General features: G+C 40.6%; 1 protein-coding gene and 1 long non-coding RNA gene across 7 annotated transcripts in view; one reads left to right on the forward strand and one right to left on the reverse strand.

Annotated features, from left to right (window-relative positions):
- Positions 1 to 2,080, reverse strand: part of Pik3r5 (phosphoinositide-3-kinase regulatory subunit 5) — a 64,134-nt gene extending 62,054 nt beyond the window's left edge. For 3 of the 5 annotated variants that reach the window (XM_021238272.2, XM_004857513.3, XM_087191816.1), the window contains exon 1: positions 1,927 to 2,080. The gene's annotated coding sequence lies outside the window, so the exon portion shown is untranslated. The remainder of the gene's footprint in view (positions 1 to 1,926) is intronic. The other 2 variants (XM_021238271.2, XM_087191818.1) reach the window with 1 other exon arrangement.
- LOC147823916 (uncharacterized) lies at positions 1,368 to 23,559 on the forward strand. Of its 2 annotated transcripts, none has more exons than XR_015443238.1 (3): positions 1,368 to 1,989; positions 2,192 to 2,330; positions 10,768 to 23,559. It is a non-coding gene; the product is annotated as an uncharacterized LOC147823916 (long non-coding RNA). The 2 variants fall into 2 exon arrangements; XR_015443237.1 differs by lacking the exon at positions 10,768 to 23,559 and adding an exon at positions 2,790 to 5,661.
- Positions 23,560 to 25,010: the final 1,451 nt, after the last annotated feature.

A 25,010-nucleotide genomic window follows, 5' to 3' on the forward strand; every position in this document is an offset into this window, starting at 1 on the left:
CTCTTAATAAATTGATTCAAGCTTTCAGCCCTCCAGTTGAAGCCAAAAAGGTCTTCTGGGTCCCATAAGCCTGGCCAGATCAGCCCCTCTTTAAACAAAAGCCCTATCTGCCAGCTTGAGTGCTCAGCTGAATCCAGGCTGGAGCTTCCAGATCCTAAGCTGCTCAGGCAAAAGGCTGCTGGGCCCTGTCCTCCCACCTCACACCATCAGCAGGATCCCTAATCAATGGTTAACCCAGCAGAATGGCGCAGCCTCTAAAAGCCAGTCACGCCCACGGCCTTCAACCCCTGCCTCCTCACTCACACCACCATCAACCCCGAAGACACTTGTTGCCCAGTACCACCAGTTAGCTGAGCTATTACCGCCCCCCCCCATTATTCTTGAAAGGAAAAAAAGTGCGTGGGAGAGAGGAAAGCAAAGCTGGGAGGCAAACGTGGTCTGCTTCCACTGAAGCTTGGGGAAGGGAGATAATGAATCATCCATCACCTAAGCTGCAGACCTGGGAACCCCACACAGGCCCAGCACACAAAGACCCCCACAGTCCTGGCTAGTTATGCTGCAAAAGGTACCGGGGTTATCCTGAAACAGAAAGAGCTTGACCATCTAACATGGCCTTCTCCTAGGTGAAAACATGCCAGAGTCCACTCAGACGAAGCAAGGAAACACTTATGCCCAATCTCATTCTACAAACGGCCCTGGAGCTTCTTCCATGCACAGCTGTGCTCATCACAGTTGTCTTCTTTAATTTTCCACACGGCCCTGTAGATCAGTATTAGAACCCATTTTACAGATAAGGAGGCTGAAGCTGGCACAGGGGTATAAAATGCTGAGAGCCACACAGTGGGCCTGCTTGAATTCAAGTCTCTTTTCTACCTCACACATGGTTCTCAAGCTCCAGTACCATCATTTAAGGGGCTTATTAAATTTTTTGAAAAATACAGATTCTAGACCCCACCCTGGAAAGCTGTGCTGCAGGGCTGGGGCTGGGGTATCTTGTGTTTTAACAAATACCCCAGGGGACCATCTCACCTTTGGGAACCAAGGCCTTAACAGACGTCCAGAGTGCAGGAAGAGGGAAAGCATGGATGGGAAGACAGAGCAGCACACGGGTGGGAGGAAGAGCCTGGCAATCCAGAAAAGTCCTTTGAGCCAGATTTGGCCTACTTTTAACCCTCCTTTTGCCTTAACACACCCCTCCTCTCTGCCAGAGGCTTAACTCACTTTATACCACATCCTGCTGCTTTCATCTTGCCTTCCTTTTCCCCCTGAACAATCTCCTTCCTCCTACAGTCCTGAACTTCTTGTGTATTTACCCCTGCCTGGGATGGGCCAGGGCGCCCGCGCACGCGCACACACACAGACACACACGTAGTCACGCGGGGACACTCAGTGTGTAAACATAGATCCTCTGACAGTGCAGAACGTGCACTTCTTAGAACTTCGCTGTCTGGAGGAGTCATGCTCACTAGTAAGAGGCCGCTGAGGCTGGACGGAGGGCACTTGGGCGGCAATTCCACAACTCCCAGGTCCTGACGTTAAAGGAGCTTTGGCCAATGCTCACGCGGGAGCTCTCTGGCTGAGAAGACAAGCTCCGTGACCTCAGGACCCAAAGCGGTCTGCGACTACGGCAGGAGGAGGCTGTGGACACATTCGGCCGAATAGAAGCGTCTAACGCCAGCTACCTAGGTTATGATGAACGGTGCCCTGATGCCCCTCCTGTCTCCGGGATTATCCGCAAAGTGGGTTTAAGACCGGATGCCTGCGCGGGGGACTTTATCCGCGGAATGGAGACAGCAGGTTCTGTCCAGCCTGCCTGCTACAGCTGCGGCTCTCAGCACACCCGACGGTCCCCAACCTGCTCTGGCTCCGCCTTGTGCTTTCACGCGTGCCCTCCTTCGGCGCCCGTCCCGCCACCCAGCCACACACCTGCAGTCCCCGGCGGGCGCCCGGCGCCGAGCCCCTCTCCAGCGGCGACTCCCGGCAATTCACGTAAGGATGGGGACCACTGCGCCGTGGCTGGAGCCCGGCAGCAAGTCCCAGCAGCTGCCCCGCCTCAACAACTCCAGCGGGCTGGGGGCGGGGCCTCGGGCGGAGGCTGTCCGGGGGAGGGGCCAGCCGCCTCGCCGGCCTCTCGCGCCACCTGCTGGCGAGGCCGAGTCAGCCAGGTGCCATCCTGGCCCCGGCCTTCTAGGACTCAAGGTCCGGAACCTGCGGAGCATCTGAGGAACAACCCCCGGCTCGGAGCCCGCCTGCCCTCGGGAGGTACAGGCCCTGCCGGTGTTTCTTGGTCGCCGAAGGACGCCAGCGCAGAGCCGGCCGACACCCCAGAAGTAAGGAGAGGTTCGGTAGGGGTGCGGAAGCACATTTTGGGCCGCGCGGGAGGGGTGGGAGGGGCAGGGGGGAGGCTGGGGGAGGGAGGGCTTCGGGGAAGGAGGAGAAAGAGGAAACTCGAAGAGCTGCTTCCTTCTCTCACTGCTACCCAGCGCCCCACTTCCTCCTACTACTTCTATTTTCTTTGGGTGCTCTTAACCCTTGTAATGCCTGCCCCTCCCACTGGATGAATGGGCACCTTGACCCTCGTCCTTCTACTACCGCCTTGGAAATTTCCGGCCAATCCACACCTAAAGCACAGCTCCTCCAGCCTCTGGTCTCACATCTTTCCCAAGCCCTGCAGCGCCAGGGCCGGCTGTCACTTCAACCGGGTCCCACCTTCCTGGGGGACAGAGATTGGGGGAGTTACTGCCTCCGAAGTCCTGACCCTCTTCTTGCCGCCCTGTTCCCCTCCACAGACAACATGTCAGGCCTTGTTACACCGAGAGTTGCAGTGACTCCTCAGGGAATCTCAGAAGACACTGCACTTCCCAGTGCCTCCATTTCCACTTTTACAAAGTGAGAATAAAAGGGTTTGCTACAGCTGAGGCAGCCCCTGCAATGAAAAACTAGCACTTTTGTTCTAGGGTTGAGAAAGGGCAAGTCTGAAATCTCCACTTCCACTATTGAACCGGACTCTGTCACAATATCTGTTTCAGGCATCCAAAGCCCGCCACGGGTTTATACGTTGTTGGTGAAAAGCCGCAGCCCTACCTGAGGCTTTGAGAGTTGCCAACGCCAATGACTTTTCTTTTCCTGAGTTCCTAAATACCAAGAAAAAGCAACTTCCTCAAATGGACAGAAACAGAAAGTACCCTTGGGTGGGGGCACAGAACTAGTTCCTCCCTGTAGTTAGAGATGGGAAGGGGCTCGGCACCCTTCTCCATCCACCATCCCCACCACACACACCACTGTGTTACATCCAGGGAATTGTTAACCCTAGGCGGCAGCTGTGGAAGGGCCCTCCTAACACCCCACAACTGGATGAGTGGACATGATCTCTGGTTTGTCTTCCCAGGCCCTACTTTCTCCACTGCAAAAAAAAAAAAAAAAAAAAAAAAAAAAAGATGGCATTTGGAGAAAGAGAAGGAGATGGAAGGTGGAAGCATGCCAGAGGTGGCCAGGGTAGGAAGGAAAGGGTAGAACTGTTCTAGAATTGGCAATCGAGTAGCAAGAATGACTCAATGTCTGGCAGCTTGAGATGTTGGATTTTGAAGGATAAAGAAACTGCTGGAGAAATTTGGGAAGCTTGACTTCTTCCTATGGTTGGTGTTCCAAAAACTGAAGATGGAAGAAAGCGGAAACAGAGTTGCTCACTCTGGGAAGCTGAGCATCTGGCAAAGCCAACTCTGTCCCATCCTGCATCCGGACATGGGCACTCTTCTCCACCAGCAGGTAGCACCCAGATGTGAACTTGCATGTTATTCCTCTTCCTACATTGAGCTCTTCCTGTGTCTCCCTGTCCTCACAGCCCAGGCAAATCTCAAGAGCACCCGGCATCCATCTATTGGCCAGAACCTAGAATGACTGCCACCGAGAAACTTCCCAAAGTCCTTCCCAAAGAACTCAAGGTTGTCTCTGTCACTCATCAGGCATCTAGTTGCGTACCACTTTATGTAGTTTTTTATTTTGTTTTGTTTTCCAGTGCTGGAGATTGAACCCAGGGCTTTCACACTGAGCCACATCCTAGCCCTTTTTTCACTTTTTATTTTGAGTCTTTTGCTAAGTCTCTAAGTTACCCAGGCTGGGCTTGAACTTGCAATCTTTCTGCCTCAGCCTCTCAGGAGGCTGGGGTTACAAGCAAGTATACCACGCCTTGCTCTTCTATTGCTTCATTTAAAATGTCTATTTGCAATAGGTCTCCTCCTTTTCATGGCCTAATGTTTTCAGAGAGGAGTCTGCTTTGTCTCTACTTCCTCATCTTACATTTATTCCTCAATGCTCTGAAAGAAGGTCACCAAGGAAACCCCAAATGCCAAATCCATTGTTCTTGTTTTCTTACCTCACTACAGTACTTGATATTATCTTTCCTTCAAAATTCCCCCTTTGGCTTCTGAATTTCCTCTACCTCTAACCACTATTTCTGTTTGCTTTTTCTGGTCTCATTTCCTTCATCATCTCTTGAAGACCGGAATGATGTAGGTTTTATGTGAGGCTGGTTCTCTTTTTCACAGCCAATTTCATCCATTCCCTTCACACTGATCCCTCTCAAACCTACAGCCCAGACTTCCCTCTTGAGGAAGGAATCTCAAGCCAAAGACATCTTATGACCTGATTACTTCTTGGTAGGCCCCACCTCTTAAAGGTCCCACCATCTCTTCACAGTCTCACATTGGAGAAAAAGCTTGCAAAATGTGAACCCTTGAGGGACAGACCACACCCAAACTATAACAGATGTTTACTTAGAAGTTGCATATTCTGCACTTTGTCAATTATATCTCAGTACACATAATATGTGAGAAAAGGAAGTCTGCATTGAGCCTTCATACCTCCTACCCTTCCTCACTCCAATGCCCTAAGCTTAGGTTGCCTCTCCTTGAATATTTACTTGACTGATGATTCCTTACTGTATATTCATGATGGTCAGCAGAATCACCTCAACTGCTATTCTTGGGAAAATATAGATTCCTTCTGGCGAGGATGGGCAAACAGAAAAACTAAAGATGCAAAAGCAAAAAGATTCAAACTTTCAAAAGAAGGGTACACAATCAAAGAAAGTTAGTATCCTTTAAACTAAATTTTCACACAAAAATAATTAAAACTTTTTTCATTCATGTTTTCAATATTTCCTATATAGATGTAGTAGACTGAAATGTGAAGAAATTACAAGCAGAGATTAGGAAACATTTTTTGCTTTCTAAATTTAAAGCTCAACAGAGATAGTGAACAGAGTACTGGGAACCAAAGAAAGCTGAATATATGAATTAGAACATAAAACTAATAATCTGTCCTAGAATTCAGAGGAGAAAAGATGAAAACTACTAGAGACAAGGTGAGCTGTGAAGGCTACAGTACAGAAATCTAATACACATAATAGGAATTCCACAATGAGGGAATAAAATATGTGGTAGAAGAAATTTTCTCTGAACTGAAGAAAGATTTGCATCTTCTACTCAAAATCTTAACTTTCCTAGAATGACACAAATGACCAAAAGTTGACCTAAGAAAAGATGCACCTGAAGTTTTAGAAATCATCAAAGAATTTCTCTCTTGGAAAGATCCATGTCCTGACATCTATCAAAATTTAAAGTACTATGCTTTTAAAAAATACTACAATAAAGAATAGAATGTGATACCTTTCTCATAAGAAGGAATGTGATATAAGAAAATATGCATGCATCTGCTCGTCTGTACAAAAAGAAATGCAGAAAGAACAGCCCAGAAATTAGTTACCTACACAGCGTAGATGGGGATAGCATGGGATGAAAGAAGAAATAGGAATTCAGATCAACAAGATGGAAGAAATGACAATTTTCCAAAGGTGCTTTTTTTGTTTTGTTCTGACTTTTAGAACCAAGATAATGTTTCATACATCCCCATCTCCTCCTAAAAATAAATAACCAATTAAAATGGTGGGAACCCAAAGTGGAATACAAACACTAACTAATGAATCTAACTCTATTGGAAATGAATGATATAACCATAATGAGGAAGGTGGCGATGAAAAGAACTAATTCAAGTCATTTAGGGAAAACATCTTTTGACTACACACTTCAGAGCAAAAGACAAAAGAACTGCACCACATCATGATGATGTTGTTGTTTGAGAGGTCTACAGTCTAGGTAGTAAATCTGTTTCTCGTGGGTGGATGCATTAGCTATTCTTTTTAAATATTTACTAAGATTGGACAAATAAGTAAAATATATTGTACATAGCGAGAACCAGGTTTCTTGGTGTTAATGAAAGAATTTACAAATAAGGGAAAGTAAAAGGCTAGAATGAATCATTGTGTTACACTGGAATCAGATTCAGCATGTATTCATGGTTTTTAAGAAATATATACAGCCATGCACACTGGTGCATGCCTTTAATCCCCAGCATTCTGGCAGGCTGAGGCAGAAAGATCACAAGTTCAATTTCAAGCCCAGACTTAGCAAGACCCTGTGTCAACATAAAAATAAAAAAGGACTAGGAGTGTAACTCAATGTGAAGGCCCTGGATTCAATCATGAATACAATGCACACACACACACACAGAAACACACACACACACACACTCACAAAAGATAGATGCATAGATATTAAAATAGCTAGATACAGATATGTGTGTATTTCATAGCTGTTTGCTGAGAGAGACTAAAAGAAATGATACTCCACCAACAATGAGCACACCTAGCTCCCAGATCTTAGTTTCTAAGTGTCATTCTCCAATGAAAGGAGAAATGGCTAATTCAAAATCCAGGACAAGGAAAGGACAAGATTAATCTGGAGCATCTTGTAGTATTAGAAAGCAATGAAAGCTCAAAAAACTGAAGCTTGTCAAAAGAACACAGGAACCAACTTGAAGGGACTCTCAGTGATGAAATACAGAACATATTGAGTAACACACTAGATAATGATGGCTATGGATTGGAAAAATTGTTAGAATATGACTTATATAATTCCACCAGGCACTCACGTATGAAGTGCTGCAAATGGCCTTTGCTGGCTCTCCTGGAGCCGGTGCATCAGTCCCATGTTCAGAGGGCCTGCTGTGTCCTTTGTAGCAGAACAAGATAAAATAAAGACCTGCCCAGGACCCCCCCAAAAAATATATAGTAAAATAAATATTTGTAAGACCATACTGACATAAATGAATAAACAAGTAAAAAATGAATGAGTAACGAAATGAGCGGAAAAAAAGATAATCCTTTCTATACAATTCCAATGATACTGTAGAATGATGGACATAGACAATCACCATTTGGTAGACATCACAATAATAATTTTTGTAGATAAGAATTGTCAGTAAGTCAGGCATGGTGCCACATGCCTGTAAATCCTGTACTTGAGAAGCTGAAGTAGGAGGATTGCTGTGAGTTCAAGACCAGTCTGGGCTATATAGTGAGACCCTGTCTCAAAAAAAACAAAAAATAAAAATTAAAAAATTGTCAGTGGATCCTGAATGCAGTGGGCCAACATATAATGATAAATGGTGGTATGGTCTGAATGTTTGCGTCCCCTCCCCTCAGTTCATATGTTGAAACCTAATACCCCAAAGTGGTAGTATTAGGAGATGATGTGTTTGAAGATGTGATTTGGCCATGAGGGTTACTCCCTCATGATTAGAATTAGTGCTCTTGTGGAAGAGGCCCAGGGTATCTGTTATGGCTCACCACATGAGGATATTTAAAAGGAGCCATCTACAAGGAACAAACACCACTATACACCAAATCTGCCATTACTTTAATCTTTGTCTTCCAGCCTCCAGAACTGTGACAAATAAATGTTGGTTGTTGATACCAAGTTTATGGTTTTGGTAGAGCAGCCTAGACAGACTAGGACAAATGGGATATTTGCTTAGTCAAGTATCACCCCATAAGATAGTTGGTAGTAGAAAGAAGATGGGAACTTTATGGTGGAGAAACCAGGCAGACACACACTAAGCCAAGTTAACATCACCATAAGGAGACAAAGTAAAATCACATTCTGTAATTCGATACACTAAGAAAGATGCGTTTCTATAGTATTCTTGCTGAAAATGTCTTACCTTGATCTGACTGTGAGAAAAATCAAACTAACAAACTGAGGGCCATTATGCAAAATTTCAACCTTGTCAAGGTTAGAACACATAGAGATTGAGAAAACTGTGTCACAGATTGTCATACAACACCTAAGTGTATTAGGAGATTATTGATTGGGTCCCGGACCAGAAGAAGGACGTTTAGTGGGACTATTGATAGAATTTGAATAAAGTCTGTAAATTACTTAATATTGTTGTAGGGAACAGGGGAAGGGGACGTTACCAGAACCTCTGCAGTAAGTCCTGGTCTTCTGTGAGCCACGGCAGCACACGGCAAATTACAGGAAAGTTAGACAAATGAGACTGGGAAGAAGCTGAGCTTTGGGTCTGATCAGTGCTGCTCTGGGCAGCAAAGACAAAAGCCCCCTAGCTTGCAGCACCTTTTATTCAGTACATTGGGAGAAACAGATGTAACAAGTGAAAAAAAGAGTTCAGTACTTCACATTGGGATAAACAAGGTGTAACAAAAACCTGGGGGGGCAGTGGAAATCTAAAAACAATGAGGAATTATGCAGATGAAGATTTGGTTCCTCCCTGGTGTCTCCCATAGATGTGGTCTTGTCCTGGAGATTGCAGCGTGGGGTGGTGGTGGTGGGGGGGGGGGATCACTCAGGTCTCAGTTGTGACCAGAGGCCAAAATGCAATTATGTCTGGAATGTCCTAGCTGGGCTGTAGGCAGGAGAACTAGGCCTACTCAAATGATTTTTCCTAGAATTATGTAGCATTGCTCCCAACATATTGTACCCATACTGATTTCCTAATTTCAATAATCATACTATATTAAGTATGAAGCTAGTATTTGGGGAAGCTGGGAAAAACCTTTATAGGGATTTTATGTTTGCAATGTTTTTTATAAATCCAAAATTATGTCAAAATATAACTTTAAAAAATCAAACGTTAACAGGTACAAATCTTACAGAGTTCTGAAAAACTTCCCATAACCGTATATTAAAATTACAAATCAGTTCTCCAAAATAGAGGTATAAAATCTGAAACAAAATAGGTACAAGTTGTGTCCAGCCTTTAAAATAGTAATGTGCCATGCCAAAGTAGGGTTTGTTCAAGGAATGGTGACATCCTAGAAGAGCCTAAAGGTAGGTGGACATATTTGATGTCACAACTGGACTGGGTGCCCACAAACAACTGCTGGGTGCCTTGAAAGTCAAGGGATCTGTAAGGAAAGGCTTATTAGTGGGTCCTGAGGTATAACATGAAGAACAGACCTACAGTGTAGTCTTCTTCTTTTGGGGGGCGGGGGCACTGGGGATCAAACTCTGGACCTTGCGCTTGCAAGGCAGGCAGCGGAACCACTAAGCTAAATCAACAGCCCTAGTGGAGTCTTCTTAATAGGCGAAACATAAGAGAGGTTTAGTATTTCTCTGCAGGGTGACCATTTTAAAATTTAGATCAAGGGCCGGGGATTTAGCTCAGTGGTTCTGCCACCTGCCTCGCAAGCACAAGGTCCCAAGTTCAATCCCCGGTACCCGCCCCAAAAAATTTAGATCAAACACATGAGAGAAGCTGATGGAGGTGGGGCCAACCTGCACTCCCATTGCTCTCAAGTTAGCCTTTTTGTATTGCTACTGAAACAGGTGGGACTTCTGTCCCAGATCAGCCTCTGTGGCAGTTACATTGGAGTGTCAACTTGGTTGCTTTGGGGTTTGGCCCCAAGAATTGGTGGAGCACACTTCTGTATATATCCAAGTGGGTCATGGAGGTACGGTCTTAGGGGTCTATGTCTGGTCCCTTGCCCCTTTCTTTCTGGTGCTGTTTTGCTCTGCTTCCCTACCACCATGAACTAAGCATCTCTGCTCTGCCACACCATTCCACCATGATGTTTCTGCTTTGGACCCAGCTGACCATGCACTGAATCTCCTGAAACCATGAGCCAAATAAAATCTCTCTTTAAGGTGTAGATGTAGGGTATTGTGTTCAGCAACAGGAAAGCTTATTAATACAGAAAATTGGTACCAACAGTGGGGTTGTTGCTGTGACTGTATCTAATCATGTGGTTTGAAGCCTTTGGAACTAGTTTGCAGGAGGAGTTTGGAAAGGTTTGGAGACACTGGCTAAAGAAGCCTTAGACTGCTTGTAAGCAGAACTTGATGGGTGATTCTGGTCTGAGCTCAGAAAACTGGAATGCTAATAGAAAAGTAGACAGTAGGGCCGGGGATTTAGCTCAGTGTTTTCGCCCCCTGCTGTGCAAGTGCAAGGACCCAAGTTCGATCCCTCGAACAAAAAAAAAAAAAAAAAAGGAAAAAAGAAAGAAAAGAAAAGTAGACAGTAAAGGCAAGTCTCAGGAAGTTTCAATTGGGATAAAGGACTCTATTGGGAGTTGGACTAGAGTTGTGTTTTATATTTTGGCAGAAAATCTGTCCACATTTTGCCCATGTCCTGACTCTTTATAGGAGACTGAGACTAGGGGTGGTAGATTAATTAATCTGGCAGGGGAAATTTCAAGACAGCCCAACATTTGGGTTGTGGCATGGGTACTGCTGACTGCTGTTGCCCAGATTTATAGTGAGATTTGGGGGGCAAAAGACAGAACAGAAAAAAATTGAAAATTTTAAGTTTTGGCTGAGAAGGAACCACATGTAAAGTTGGGACCAGAAGAGGCACAATTGCTGAAAAAATTAGTGCCATTAAAGAGAAACCAAGTACTTATATTTTGTACAGGGACAAGAATAAAGCTGCCTTGAGGACACCTCAGAAACCAGCAGGTTCAAGAGTACAAAAATGTGAACCTTTCATTTAAGAAGAGAGCTTCTGGGAGCCCTGCTTAAGGAGGACCTCCTGGGGAATTGGTTCCCCAGGATTCATTTCAATGTGTTCAGTCTTCCGGGAACCCAGAAGGCACCACAGCCATAGTTCAAGGATGCCCATCTACTGCTCAAGCAGGCAGCAGACCTAGGCATTGTTCACTCAGTGTTGGTTTTTCAGGCCTGCAGAATCAAGGATTGTGGAGTGAGGTAAGATGCCACCCAGATTTCAAAGGAAGCACTAGGAAACTAAGCAAGAAGTCTTTGAGAGGGAATGAAGCTGAGGGTGCAGTGGAATCCACAGAAAGTCGGAGATGCCAGAAATTTGAAACATCTATCTAGGAAAGCTGCAGGCCATGAGTAGAACCAGCCCAAGAGAGAGACCATATGGGCTGCAACCAGCAAGACCATGGGTGGGGCTGCCTAAGCTCTTTGGAACTCACTTCTCATTACCATGTACCCTAAATGGTAGTTATGGAGCTCTAGGACTTAAAATTTGCCCTGCTAGGTTTTGATCCAAGTCTTTTCTGTCCTCCTATTCCTCCCATTCAGAATGGGAATCTTTACTCGGTGCCATTGACCTTGAGATTATATAACTTGTTTCTGATTTTTGTAGAAGTTCACAGCTAAGAGTTTGCCTTGAGTCTCAGAAGAAATTTGGACTTGCACTTTTGAAAAATGCTGAAATTATTGAAACTTTGGGGGAAGTAACTGTGTTTCTGATTATATGCAGGTAGTTGTATTATGTTAGGTGGACTTATGAACTTGCTGTTGTCTTTATTTGGAGACTAAGTATGGTTTAAGGAGATGTGTTTGTATATGAAGTTGACAAGGGTTGGGATGTGGAAATTAGGATAGAGTTTCAACTAGACTGGTTTTAGGATCTGCCCAGGGGATTAGTGGAGCACACTTCTGTGGGTGTGTCTGGGTGGGTCATGCAGGTGTGGCCTTGGGGTCTATATCTGGTCCTTCACCCCTTTCTCTCTGGCATTGTTACTCTACTCTGCTTCTGGCCACCATGAGCTAAGTGTCTTTTCTCTGCCTTAGAGCCAGCCAACCATGTACTGAATCTCCTGAAACCATGAACCAAATTAAACCTCTCAATCTTTAAATTGTGGGTGTTGAGTATTATGTCCAGTGAAAGGAAAGCTGACTAATCCAGCCTCACAAGTTGGCATCTAAACTTTATGGAAAAACAGCTTCAGAGATAAGCAAAAAATCTATTTTCATTAGGGTCTTTGTGAGCTGGAGCATAGCAGCAAAACAAGGGCATGAGAGGGTCAAAGGAAACACACCTGGCCTCTGGCTCCTTGTAAAGGAAAAGTATTGCTTTAGAACCATTCCCTAGGGTGTTCAGGGAGACTGATGTTAGCACAGTCACTGCTATGAGACTGCCCTGGGGACCCTCAGCAATAACCAAGGAGACTCTGAAAGAATCTAGAGTTCCTGGAGCAGAGATCAGGAGCTCAAATATCTCCAAAGGCCAGGAAGGTCAATGAGATGAGGTTTCCTTAATATAATATGACATTTCATAACAGCATTGTTTATACTCTGCACCTCCTGAAAGAAACCTTGGTAAATGTCAGTCTTTTATTCCCCCAGATCAATAAGATTTTTCTCTCCCTGTATAGCTTTTCCATGTTCTTTTCATGATTTATTTTCTGTTGGCATCTTATATCTGATTCTACCAACAGACACAGTTTTAATATTAAACCTATAGGGATATTCTTCACTTCCTCCAAGCAGTATACTTGTGCTATTACTCTTGAAGCACATAGCCCTCTTGGCCACTTTTATTTTTTCTATATTTTCTAGAGACATAATTGCATGAAATATTTCCCTTTCACTTAATTCCATTATAAGGAAAGTGATTGCACAAACACAAAAATCTGGCAATTGACCCTTGACTCTGATATCTGGGAAACAATAGGATATGTAGACAATAGGGTTTGGAGAAGATGCTAATATGGTAAGTGAGGTGAACTCTAAGGGAGGTCCCTGGGGCTCAGCCTCAGCCCACTGTGGCCATGTGGAAATATAAGACTGGCATAGCCAGATCTTATGATTTTTCGAAGAAGAACCAGAAATTAGAATTCTTATCTGAAATCTACTAATTTTTAACATGGTAACTAATTCAAAACAGTATTTTAAAATCCTTTGCATGCCAAAGTGACATGACCTACAGGCTTTGAGTTTGTGACATCTGTTCTATATTACCTAGGTGGGAGCATGTGCCAGTGAAACCTGAGTTACCTCCATTAATGTGAGCTAATTTGTTCCCACTGGATGGGAGACAATTAGTTTATAAAGGGAAGAATCAATGTAGAAGTTTATTAATGTTGTTCATCACATGAATAGGGCCCAGGAGAAAAAAATCCAGTATAATTGCCCTGATAAGATGCCCCCTGATGAGAACTCTTAGTGACTAGAAATAAAGATGTCTTTGTCGACATGATAAATGGTATCTATCTCAATCAAGCACACAAGATGATACTTAATGATGACCTGGAATGAAGAACAAAGTGATTAATAACAAAATGATTCCTGAAAAAATGAGGAGTGAAATAAAGGTGATTATGTCTCAATAATTTCAACACTATTCTGAAATTCAAGGGAAAACAATGAGAGAAGAAAACAATAAGGGACACAAATTTTGGAAAGATAAATCAAGTTTATCATTGTTTGCAAATGATACATATGATTGTCTACCTGATAAACCATAGCTAATGGGCTCAGAAATGTTTAGAACTAATAAAAGAATTTAATAAAGTCACTGTACATAAAATAAATGTACAGTATTTAATAATTTTCTATACACCACCAATGTGCAAATAGGAAAACAAGCTTATTTGCCCAGCCACAAGAATGCATAAGAATAAAAATGTCAAGGGATCCAGAAGAGCCAAAACCATTTGAAAAAAATGAACAAAGTTCAAGGACTATTGATTTTAAGTCTTTCCAGAAAGCTACAGTGATCATGATGAGAGGTACTAACATAGAGTAGACACATACAACAGTGGAATGAAGCACAGAATCCAGTATAAGCTCTCAAATTTACTGTCAATTCTTTTTTTTTTTTTCCAGTACTGGGGATTGAACCCAGGGCCTTCTCATTAAGCATTCCTAGCCCTTTTAATTTTTTTTTAATTTTAAGACAGGGTCTTAGTTGCTAAGTTTCCCAGGCTAGGCTCAAATTTGTGATCATCCTGCCTCAGCCTCCCAGAGTAATGGGATTACAGATGTGCACCACCACAGTGCCTGGCTTACAGTCAATATTTGACAAGGGTGCCAAGACAACCCAAAGGGGGAAAGAGTTGTTTTTTCCACAAATAGTGCTGGAGACCACTGGATACCCAAATATTGTCAGATTGGATAAAATAGATAAATCCTGATTAGGCCAGCCATGGTGGCACAGCCCTGTAATCCCTGTTACTCGGGAGACTGAGGCAGAAGGATTGAAAGTTCTAGTCTGACCTGAATAATTTAGCAAAATCCTGCCTCAAAATAAACACTTTTTAAAGCTTGCAATGTAGCTCAGTGGTAGACCACTTACCTGCTGTACACAAGTCCTTTGGTTCAATCCTAAGTACTGCCAAAAAAAAAAGTTTAGTTACAGTTTATGAGAGATATTATCTGAGATATGAAGTCACAAAAGGGCTGGAAGTAAAAGGGTGGAAAAAGAAATAAGCAAATACTAACTAAACTAAAGGTGGTTAATTGTGTAAATTTCAGATTAAAATAGACAAGTATTTTTATATCACTTGTGGTTCCAGCTATTCAGGAAGCTATAGCAGTAGAATTGATTCAGCTCAGGAGTTTAAGGCCAACCTGGGTAATATAACAAGACTGTATCTCAAAAAATAAATAAATAAAAGTAGAGATATGGTATAGCAATACAGTCATAATTCACCAGCAGATAAAAAACAAATACAAACTTGTGATCAATTAATTTTAAAAATCTAAAACATACATAAAGCAATAATTAATAGTACTACATGGAGAAATTAAGAAGTTCAACATCATTACTGGAGATTTCAGTGAAATTCTTAGTTGTTAATATTTCAAAAGATAAAATGTAGGGCCAGGTGTAGCTCAATGGTAGAGCACTTGCCTAACATGCACAAAGCCCTGATGTAGATCCCCAGCACCACAAAAAAATTTTAAAAGGATAAAATGTGTAGCTATAGATTTGGTCACAAACAATTAAAATGGAGTTGATAAACATATATAGAACCGTGCACCTAGTAACTTTTTAAAAATCATTCTTCTTGAGCACATGTGGACCAGTTACTAAAATGAGTCACATGCAAGCCCACAGAGTAAGTCTCAATGAGTCTCAAAGAATTGATGTCATATAGATTATTTTTTCTGACCACAGAGCCACTAAATTCAATGTTAAAAACAAAAGAGAAAGTTTCAAATTACCATAAAACTGGACATTTCTAAATAGCCCCTGGGTCAAAGAAGACAAAAACACAGTGGAAAAAATTTTTTGAATACTTAGAACTGAATGATAAAATGTTATATATCAAAACTTGTGAGACACAGTAAAAGTAGTACAAGTCTCTACCCCCACAAAAAAGAGAACATAGAGCTCAGGATATAGCTCAGTGGTAGAACATGTAGTTAGCATACACAAATCCCTGAGCTCAATCCCCAACACTCAATTTTTTAAAAGGAGATAATAAAAATAAGAGCCCAAATCAGTGAAATAAATATTCAACAGAGAGAACCAAATAAAGCCAAAAGATGGTTATTTAAAAACACATTTGGGGCCGGGAATTTAGCTCATTGGCTCCACTTCCTGCCTTGCAAGCGAAAAGTCCTGAGCTCGATCCCCTGTACAAAAACAAAACAAAACAACAACAACAAACACAAAAAAACCACATGCATAAACCTGGCGAGATGGGTAAGAAATAAAAAAACACAAATAAATAATATTAAGGATGAAAAATTGAAAAAAGACAAAGTAATAACTATAAACAGAAATTATAGAAAATACTGTGAAGAACATTATGGTAATAAATATTAAAACTTGAATGGAGTTATTTTTTCCTAAATAAAAGAAAAAACTAGTCCTAGAAGAAATAGAATGACTATATAAATTATTTTTAAAATTGAAGTAGTCCGGGTGTGGTGGTACATACCTGTAATCCCAGCACTTGGGAGCCAAAAGCAGACAGATAACAGCAAGTTCGAGGTCGGCCTGGACTACAGAGTGGGACCCTGTCTCAAAAAAAAAAAAAAAAGAAAAGGAAAAAAAGGGGTAATTCTAAATCTTTTCACAAAGAAAATCCCAGGCCTAAACCATTTTACAGATGATTTCTTCCAAACTTCCAAGGAACAGATTATTCCAATCACACATAAACCCTTAAACCCTTTCAGATAACTGAAGAAGGAAGAATAGTCCCTAACTCCTTTTATGAGGGCACCATAATCATAATATTCAAACTAGATAAAGAGGGCCAGGGATTTATCTCAGTGGTTCCGCCACCTGCCTCGCAAGTGCAAGGTCCTGAGTTCGATCCTTGGTACCCCCCCAAAAAATAAACTAGATAAAGATAGTAGAAGAAAGGAAAATTACAGGCCAATCTTATTTGTGAACCTAGAAGCAAAAACATTAAGAAACCAAAAATGATTATACAATATGACCAGTGGGGCTTATCCCAGGAATGCAAGGGTAATTTGACAGTAGAAAATTCCATGATGTCATTCATCACATTAACAGTGTAAAACTGGAAACACCAAGAAATTATCTGGTTAGATGCTCAGAAGGCACCTGATAAGATTATTACTTTATGGAAAAAAAACCTCTTCGGAAACTAGGAATAGAACATCCATAATTTGAAATAAAGTGTCTAAAAACAGCTATAATAAGCAGTTTTAACAAGAAAACATTGGAAGTTTCCTCTTTAAAATTAGGCATAAGTAGCGGGATGTGGTGGCACACACCTGTAATCCTAGCACTTGGGAGGCTGAGGCAGGAGGATTGCCTTAAGGCCAACCTGGGCTACACAGTGAGTTCAAGGCCAGCCTGAACTACATAGTGAAATCCTGTCTCAAAAAACCAAATAAATAAATAAAACAATATTAGGCATAAGCTACAACATAGATGACCTTTAAAACACTAAGTGAAATGAAAAAGCTGCTATTTACAAAGGACCAGATATTGTGCATTTATTCCATTTATATGAGATGTTCAGAATTACGAATGCCTAAAGTCAGCAACCCAATTGGTGGTTGCTTAAGGTTGGGGTAGCTGTCGAGAAATGGAAAGTTACTGCTAATGGGCCTGGAATTTCTTTTTGATATGATGAAAATCTCACTGTGGTGATGTTGCACAATTCTGAGTATACTAAAGACCAATGAATCCCACACTTTAAATGGGTGCATTATCTGGGTGGGAATATTCTGTCAATGAAACTTTTTTTTTTGGTACCAGGAATTGAACTCCGGTCCTTGTGCTTGCACAGCAGGGAAACTTTTTTTTTTTTAACTAAGCAAAGGGGTTGGGGATTAGCTTAATGGAAGGGCACTTACTGAGCAAGCACCAGGCCTTGGGTTTGATCCTCAGCACCAAATAACTAAATAAATAAATAAAATTTTTAAAAGAAAGAAAAAGCAAGTGAACAGTGAGTTTGGAATAAAAAATATGGATCCAAAAAATGAATGAGGCACCAAACAAGAATGTGCAATAGTACCATTTCTATTCAGAAATGCATTAGAGATCCCAGCCAGAGCACTAAGATAACACAATTTAAAGGCATTACAAAGGATGGGGGGAAAAAAATCATTATTCATAAATTATATGATTCTCTACAGAGAAAAACAAATAAAAGAGCCAGAGAAATCACTAGAAATAAGAATAGAAGTCAACAAGGTGGTTGGATGGATCTTGTTAAAAAATGAATCATGTCTCTGTACCAGCAACTAACAAAAGACTTTTTTTTCCGGCGCTAGGGATTGAACTCAGGACCTTGCACTTGCCAGCCAGGCATGGTGCCACAGAGCTATATCCCCAGCCCAAACTTATTTTTGAAAAGTGTAGTTGGGCTGGGGATTTAGCTCAGTTGGTTCCGCCACCTGCCTCACAAGCACAAGGACCCGAGTTCAATCCCTGGTACCAAAAAAACCAAACAAACAAAAAGTGTAACAGCAGGCTTCATCCCAGGGACTCAAGAATGGTTCAACATACGCAAATTAATAAATGTAATACACCACATAAACAAAAATCACAGTCATATCAATAAATGCAGAAACAGCTTTTTACAAAATCCAATATCCATTCATGATTAAAAAAAAAACAAAACAGGGCCGGGATTTAGCTCAGTGGTGCTGCTGCCTGCCTTGCAAGCACAGTGCCCTGAGTTCAATCCTTGGTACCAAAAAAAAAAAAAAAAGCTCTGAAGAAAATAAGTGTAGAAGGACCTTACCACAATCTGATAAAAGCCATTTATAACAAACTACTGCCATCATCATATTAAATGGGAGAAAGCTGAAAGTTTTCCTTCTAAAATGAGGAATAAGGACACCCACAATCACCACCCCTGTTCATTATAGTTGGAAACATTAGCTAGAGCAATTAGGCAAGAGAAAGAAATAAAAGGGATATGTATAGGAAAGGAAGAAGTCAAATTATCACTATTTGCAGATGACAGGATCCTCTACATAGCAGACCCAAAAAATTCCACCAAACGACTCCTGGAATTAATAACTGAATTCAGCAATGTAGCAGGATACAAAATCAACACACAAAAATCAATAGCATTCCTGTACACCAAAAATGAACATACTGAGAAAGAAATTAGGAAAACAGTACCATTTACAATAGCATCAAGAAAAATCAAATACTTTGAAATTAACCTAACCAAGGAAGCGAAAGACCTCTACAACAAAAACTATAGTACTCTGAAAAAGGAAATCAAAGAGAACATCAGAAAATGGAAAGATATCCCATGTTCCTGGGTAGGCAGAACCAATATTGTCATAATGGCCATATTTCCAAAACTGATATGTAGATTGAATGCAGTCCTAATCAAAACATCAACAGCAATCTTCACAGAAGTAGAGAAAATCCTAAAATTAATATAGAATCAGAAGCAACTCAGAATAACAAAAAGCAATCCTGGGTAACAAGAGCAAAGCAGAGGCATCACAATTCCCAGCTATCAAACTATTACAAAGCTGGGCCTGGGGTTTGGCTCAGTGGTTCTGCCACCTGCCTTGCAAGCGCAGGGTCCTGAATTTGATTCCCGGTATCAAAAAAACCCCCCAAACAAACAAACAAACAAACAAAAACTATTACAAAGCTACTGTGATAAAAAACAGCATGGTACTGACACAGAGACATATGGATCAATGGAACAGAATAGAGGACAAAGAACCCCAGAAACATTCAGCCATTTGATCTTTGACAAAGGGGCAAATACATACACTACAAAAAAGATAGTCTCTTTAGCAAATAGCGCTGGGAAAACTGGCTATACACATGCAAGAAGATTGAAGCTAGACCTCTATCTCTTACCATGCCCTAAACTAAAATTAAAATGCACCAAAGATCTACATATTAAAACAGAAACACTTAACCTGATGGAAGAATAAAATAGGTAAAACTCTTGAGGCCATAGGCATAGGCAAGGATTTTCTGAACAGAACTCCAATTGTACAAGAAATAACATCTAGAGCCAGGTGCAGTGGTGCATGCTTGTAAGCCCAGCACTTGGGAGGCTGAGGCAGAGGAGAATTACCATGAATTTGAGGTCACTCTAAGCTACATAGTGGGTTCAAGGCCACCTGAACAACATAGTGAGACCCTGTCTCAAGAAAACAAACAAAAGTCAAGAATGAACAAATGGGATTATTAAATTAAAAAGCTTTGCACAGCAAAGCAAACAACCAACACAGTGAAGAGACAACCTACAGAATGGGAAAAACAATTTCCCAATTACACCTGGGGCAAAATACTAATAACTAGAATATATAAAAAACTCAAAAAAAATTAGAGTTCTCAAAATAAAAGACATGATCAAAAAATGGGTAACTGAAATAGACACTTCTCAGAGGAAGTACAAATGGCCAATAAATACATTAAAAAGTGTTCAACATCTCGGGCCACTAGAGAATGCAAATTAAAACAACACTGAGATTCCATCTTACTCCAAGAAGAATGGCTACCATCAAGATATCAAATAATAACAAATGCTGGCAAGGCTTCAGGGGAAAAGGAACCCTTCTACATTACTGGCAGGAATGTAAAATAGTATAACCACTATGGAAATCAGTATGGCTATACCTCAAAAAACTAAAACAAGAAATTCCATTTGACCCAGGTATTCTTCTTCTAGATATCTTCCCAGAAGAGTTAAAGACATATTACAGTAATACATGCAGATTCATTTTATAACAGCATAACTCATAATAACTAAATCTTGGAAGCAGCCTATATGTCAATCAACAAATGAGTGGATAAAGAAAGTGTGGTATTTGCCAGGCATGGTGGCACATGCCTGTAATCTCAGTACCTGGGAGGCAGAGGCAGGAGGATTGCTGTGAGTATGAGGCCAGCCTGGGCTACATAGTGAGTTCAAGGCCAGCCTGAACTATATAGGGAGACCCTGTCTCAAAAAAGTGTGGTATTTATACACAATGGAGTAGCACTCTGCTACAAAGAAGGATAAACTTGAATCACTTGTAGGTAAATGGATGTACCTTGAGACCATAATGTTAAGTGAAATAAATCAGACACACGAGATTAAACACCTCATGGTTTCTCTTAAATGAGAGACTCAAAGTAGAAAAAAAAAATCAAAGAACAAAATGAAAGATAGTTAATAGAAAACAGGGAGATAGAGCTTTCACAAATGGGAAAAGGAACAAGGGAGGAAGGGAGGGAATACGGGAAAAGGAGAAGGGACCTAAAAAGAATTAAGATGTGTCATGTACATGTACCAATTCCACACAGTGAATGAGATCAGTAGGTACTACCAACAAAAACAAAAATTAGATAAAATAAAAAATAAAATCTGGGAATGTAGGTCAGTGCGAAGGCCCTGGGTTCAATTCTCAGTATTGAAAAGAAATTAAATTACTAAGCTATGGGTATAGCTCAGTAATAGAGCCCTTGCCTGGTATTTACAAGGTCCTGAGTTCAATCCTCAGACCACACCAAAATATATATGTATATTATTAAAAATGATAATAACAACATAAGCTATAAGAAAAAGTATAAAACATATGCAAGGCAATATGTAGATTATTTCATAAAACATTGCTGAAAAACACTTAAGACCCAAATGATTGGTAAAATATTCCATTTTTCATGAATAAAAGACATAAAAATAGCAACTCTTTCCAAATTGATCTGTAAGATTAAACGCAATCATGGAGAAGTACTTCCAAAATGGCAAAGACCTCCAAAAATTTGTTCATTCATAAAAGCAGTGAGAACACTGGCAAAAAAAAAGACCCCAAAAACAAAAAACCCTGTTTCAGTACTCTGAAATCCAGTTAACCAAGGGTTGTAATAATCTGTGGAGCATTTATTTAAGAAAAATGGCTTACTGTCAGAACAGCAAGTTTTGTGGTATTTTTAACTTCCCTTCTTCTTTCCCTTCACTCACTAATTCTGTGGTAGACTTGAAAATCAGCAGCTGGGAACAACGGTGGCTGTGAAAAGCAAAAACTCTGCAGCCACTGGAGGAGGCAAATGGGTTTGGCACAACCCAAAAAGCCCCAACCCTGGAGAACTGTAACTATTTGACCTGTCTGGCAACTCCCCAGGAAAAGTCCCATTCACAAGTCTTGTATTTGTCTGACCTGACTCAGAACTTGCTCTGTGAGCAAAGTCCTACTTCCAGGACTTTTGCTGAAAGCAATCAATGGCAATTGTTTACCAGCACAGCTGCCTGAAGCAGCAATATCAGCTGGGAAAGACAAAGATGCTGGCAAAAAAACTTCAAAGGAAAATCTGAGGAATGAGCTGTCCACAGGGGGCTTTGAAAAGTTCTGACATGGTCCTAGAGACCTAGAAAGCCTTACACATGTTTAGGGCTATGTGCATGCCGAAGAAAAACTTGACAAGGTCCCAGTCTTTCTCCAATAGTTGACCTTGAGGCTCTGCTCCAGTAGGAAGTAAAAGTTAAGGCAGTGTTATAAAATACTAGAGGATTGAGAGAGCTCCCCAACACACACACACACACACACACACACACACACACACACACACACACTTGCAAAGGGCAGGAGATATATTGGCTTAAGAAATTTAACGAAAGCTCTATTTAATCATTAGCTGACCATTAGCTAAACAAACTAAGCAAGACTTTCTTGGCCTCCATTGCAAATAATACAGACTTTATAAAATTATTTAAGGAAAATCACCCAATAAAAAAAGCAGTAGCAGCAACAACAAAACCATCACCAGCGAGAGAGGGGAAAAAAAAAACTGCTGGGAAAGAGATGTGAATCTGATTTCCAGATTTAAAATGTTCTGTTTTCAATGAAAAATTACAAGACACTGAGAGAGAGAGAGAGAGAGAGAGAGAGAGAGAGAGAGAGAGAGAGAGAGAGAGAGAGGATAGTGTGTCCTTTACATGGGAAATAAAACAGTCAGTAAAACTTTAAAGAAGCCAAGAAGTTAGACTTACTAGACTTTATGTCACCTGGGGTTGTACCAAGGCATTTGTGTAGCATGCGCAAGACTCTGGGTTCAGTCCTCAGCACCACACACACACACACACAAAATCAGCCATTATAAATATATTCAAAATACTAAAGAAAAAGCATGCTTCCTTGGAAAGTATGAGAACAAATTTTCATCAAATTTGATAAAGACTTACTACATTTCCAAGAAAAACCCCAACACAGCATGCTAAGGTGTTTCAAAGCTGTAAGGAGAAGAGCAAGGGACTAAAGATACCTAAGACACTCCTTGAGAAGAATATGTGGGTGGGCAGAGAGAGTAGAGATCTCCTTACAAGAGATCAAAATTTATTATAAGCTATGACTGTGTGGTATTGGTGCAGGTATAGATAGGTGTTATGGCTTGTATTTAGAAATCCTCCCAAAGCCTTATGTGGTCATGGGTGGGGCTTTTTCAGAGGTGGCTGGATCTAGAGTGTATGATTGATTCATCATACAATTCTAGAATTAAGGTGTGAGTGCTATCTGCTCCAAGGGCAAGAGCCTTGATACAATATAAAGGACAGAAAGAGGCTTGTTGCTACTTACCTGTAGTTCCTTGCTTGCTTGTTTTGCTACCTTCTGCCCACCATGAACTGTTCCTTCTCTGCAATGCCTGTCAGCCATGCCACCCTGCCTTGGAGCCAGCTGATTACAGATTGAAACCTCTACAAACTGTGAGTCAAAATAAACTTTTCCACCTTTAACCTTTGGTGTCAGGTATTTTGTTCCAGAAATGAGAAAAAATAACTAAAACAATAGGTCTGTGAAAACAGGTCTATACCTTTGTGGAAGTGTGACTTATAACAGATGGCATTACAGACCAGTGAGGAAAGAAGAAGCTGATTGATTCAGTGGTGCTGGCCTAATTACTTACCCATATAAAATAAAATTGAGGGCAGGGGATTTAGCTCAGTGGTTTCACCGCCTGCTGCGCAAGCGCAAGGACCGAAGTTCGATCCCCAGTACAAATAAATAAATAAATAAATAAAATTGAATCCCTTCTGTCTTGTAACACAGAATTACTTCTAGTTGGCTCAGAATTTTTATTCTGAATAAACATTGAATTCATCAAATGCTTTTTCTGCATCTGCTGGGAAGATCATATGTCTTTTTATATTTTATTGTGTTAATATGATGAATGATATTGTTTTTTAAAATATTAAGCCAATTTTGCTTAATCCTAAAAAATACTCCAATTTTGTCAAAATTCATCAACTCATTTATATATTGATAAATTTAATTTGCTGCTATTCTGTTTAGGACTTTTGCATAATATTCATGCACAAATCCACCTGTAATTTTTTCTTCTTATAATGTCTTTGTGGGTTTTTGGTATCACAGTATATCAGGGTTAGAAAGTCTTTCTTCTTTATGCTGTAATAGAATGTGCATAAAATTGGTATTATTTTTTCCTTAATTTTTAAAAAGAATTTATCAGTAATGCCACAAGGAGGCTAGAGTTTTCTAAATTTTTATCCTTTCTGATGTGTGTGCAATGATATCTAATTGTGGATTCTATTTTTTACAGCTTTTTAAAGATACAATTGTTACACAATAAAGTCCACATATATAAAAAGGGTAATTTGAGAAGTTTTGTTGCATGTACAGACCCATGAAAATACATCACAGCAATCAGGATAATAAACATGTTTATCGCTCCCAAAGTTTCCTTGTACACCTTTTTTTAGTTCCTTCCTCCTGCCTATTCCTATCCCCTAGACAGCCACTGATCTGCTTCTTGTTGCTGTAGATCAGTTTTTGTTCAAATGACTGGAATCATACAGTATATACTCATTTTGTCTGGATTCTTTTATTCAGCATAATTGAACTGAGATTCATTTATTTGCATGAATCAAAAATCCATCCCTTTTTGTCACTAAATAATATCCCACCATATAGATTTATCATAGTTTATCCATTTACTTTTGATGGATATTTAAGGGTTTTCTCCCCAATTTTAGCTGTTTCAAATAAATATGCTATGAACATTCATGTACAAGTCTTTATAAGGATGTATACATTCTTTTTTTTTTTCCATTAAGTTTATTGGTACATTTAAGGTATACAATACAGTTACATTCATCATTGGGATCTTGTACCTTTACATGATGTACCTTGGTTCTCATTTTTTCCCCATTCCCCTGACCTCCCTTCACCCCCTCCACCATTCTCTATTTACAAAGACTTTGTTTCCATTTTTTTTCCTTGTCTTATATTTTTTCTTTTACCTTCTTTCCTTTCCCCTACCCCTCCCACTTCCTACATTCTTCTTTCTTGGGCAAATACCTAGGATAGAATGGTTAAATCACATGGTAGATTTATATTTACTATTATAAGAAACTGACAAACTGTTTTCCAAACTGCCATTCTACATTCCTACAAATAGATATGAGTTCCAATTGTTCCAGAACCTCACGAACACTTGGTATTATCTTTAAAGAATGTATCCATTCTAATAGGTGTGAAATGGTATTTAAT

This window comes from Heterocephalus glaber, unplaced genomic scaffold (genome assembly GCF_053883595.1).
Source record: "Heterocephalus glaber isolate CG9 unplaced genomic scaffold, H.glaber_assembly_v1.0 deba00001564, whole genome shotgun sequence".
Lineage (NCBI taxonomy): Eukaryota > Metazoa > Chordata > Mammalia > Rodentia > Bathyergidae > Heterocephalus > Heterocephalus glaber.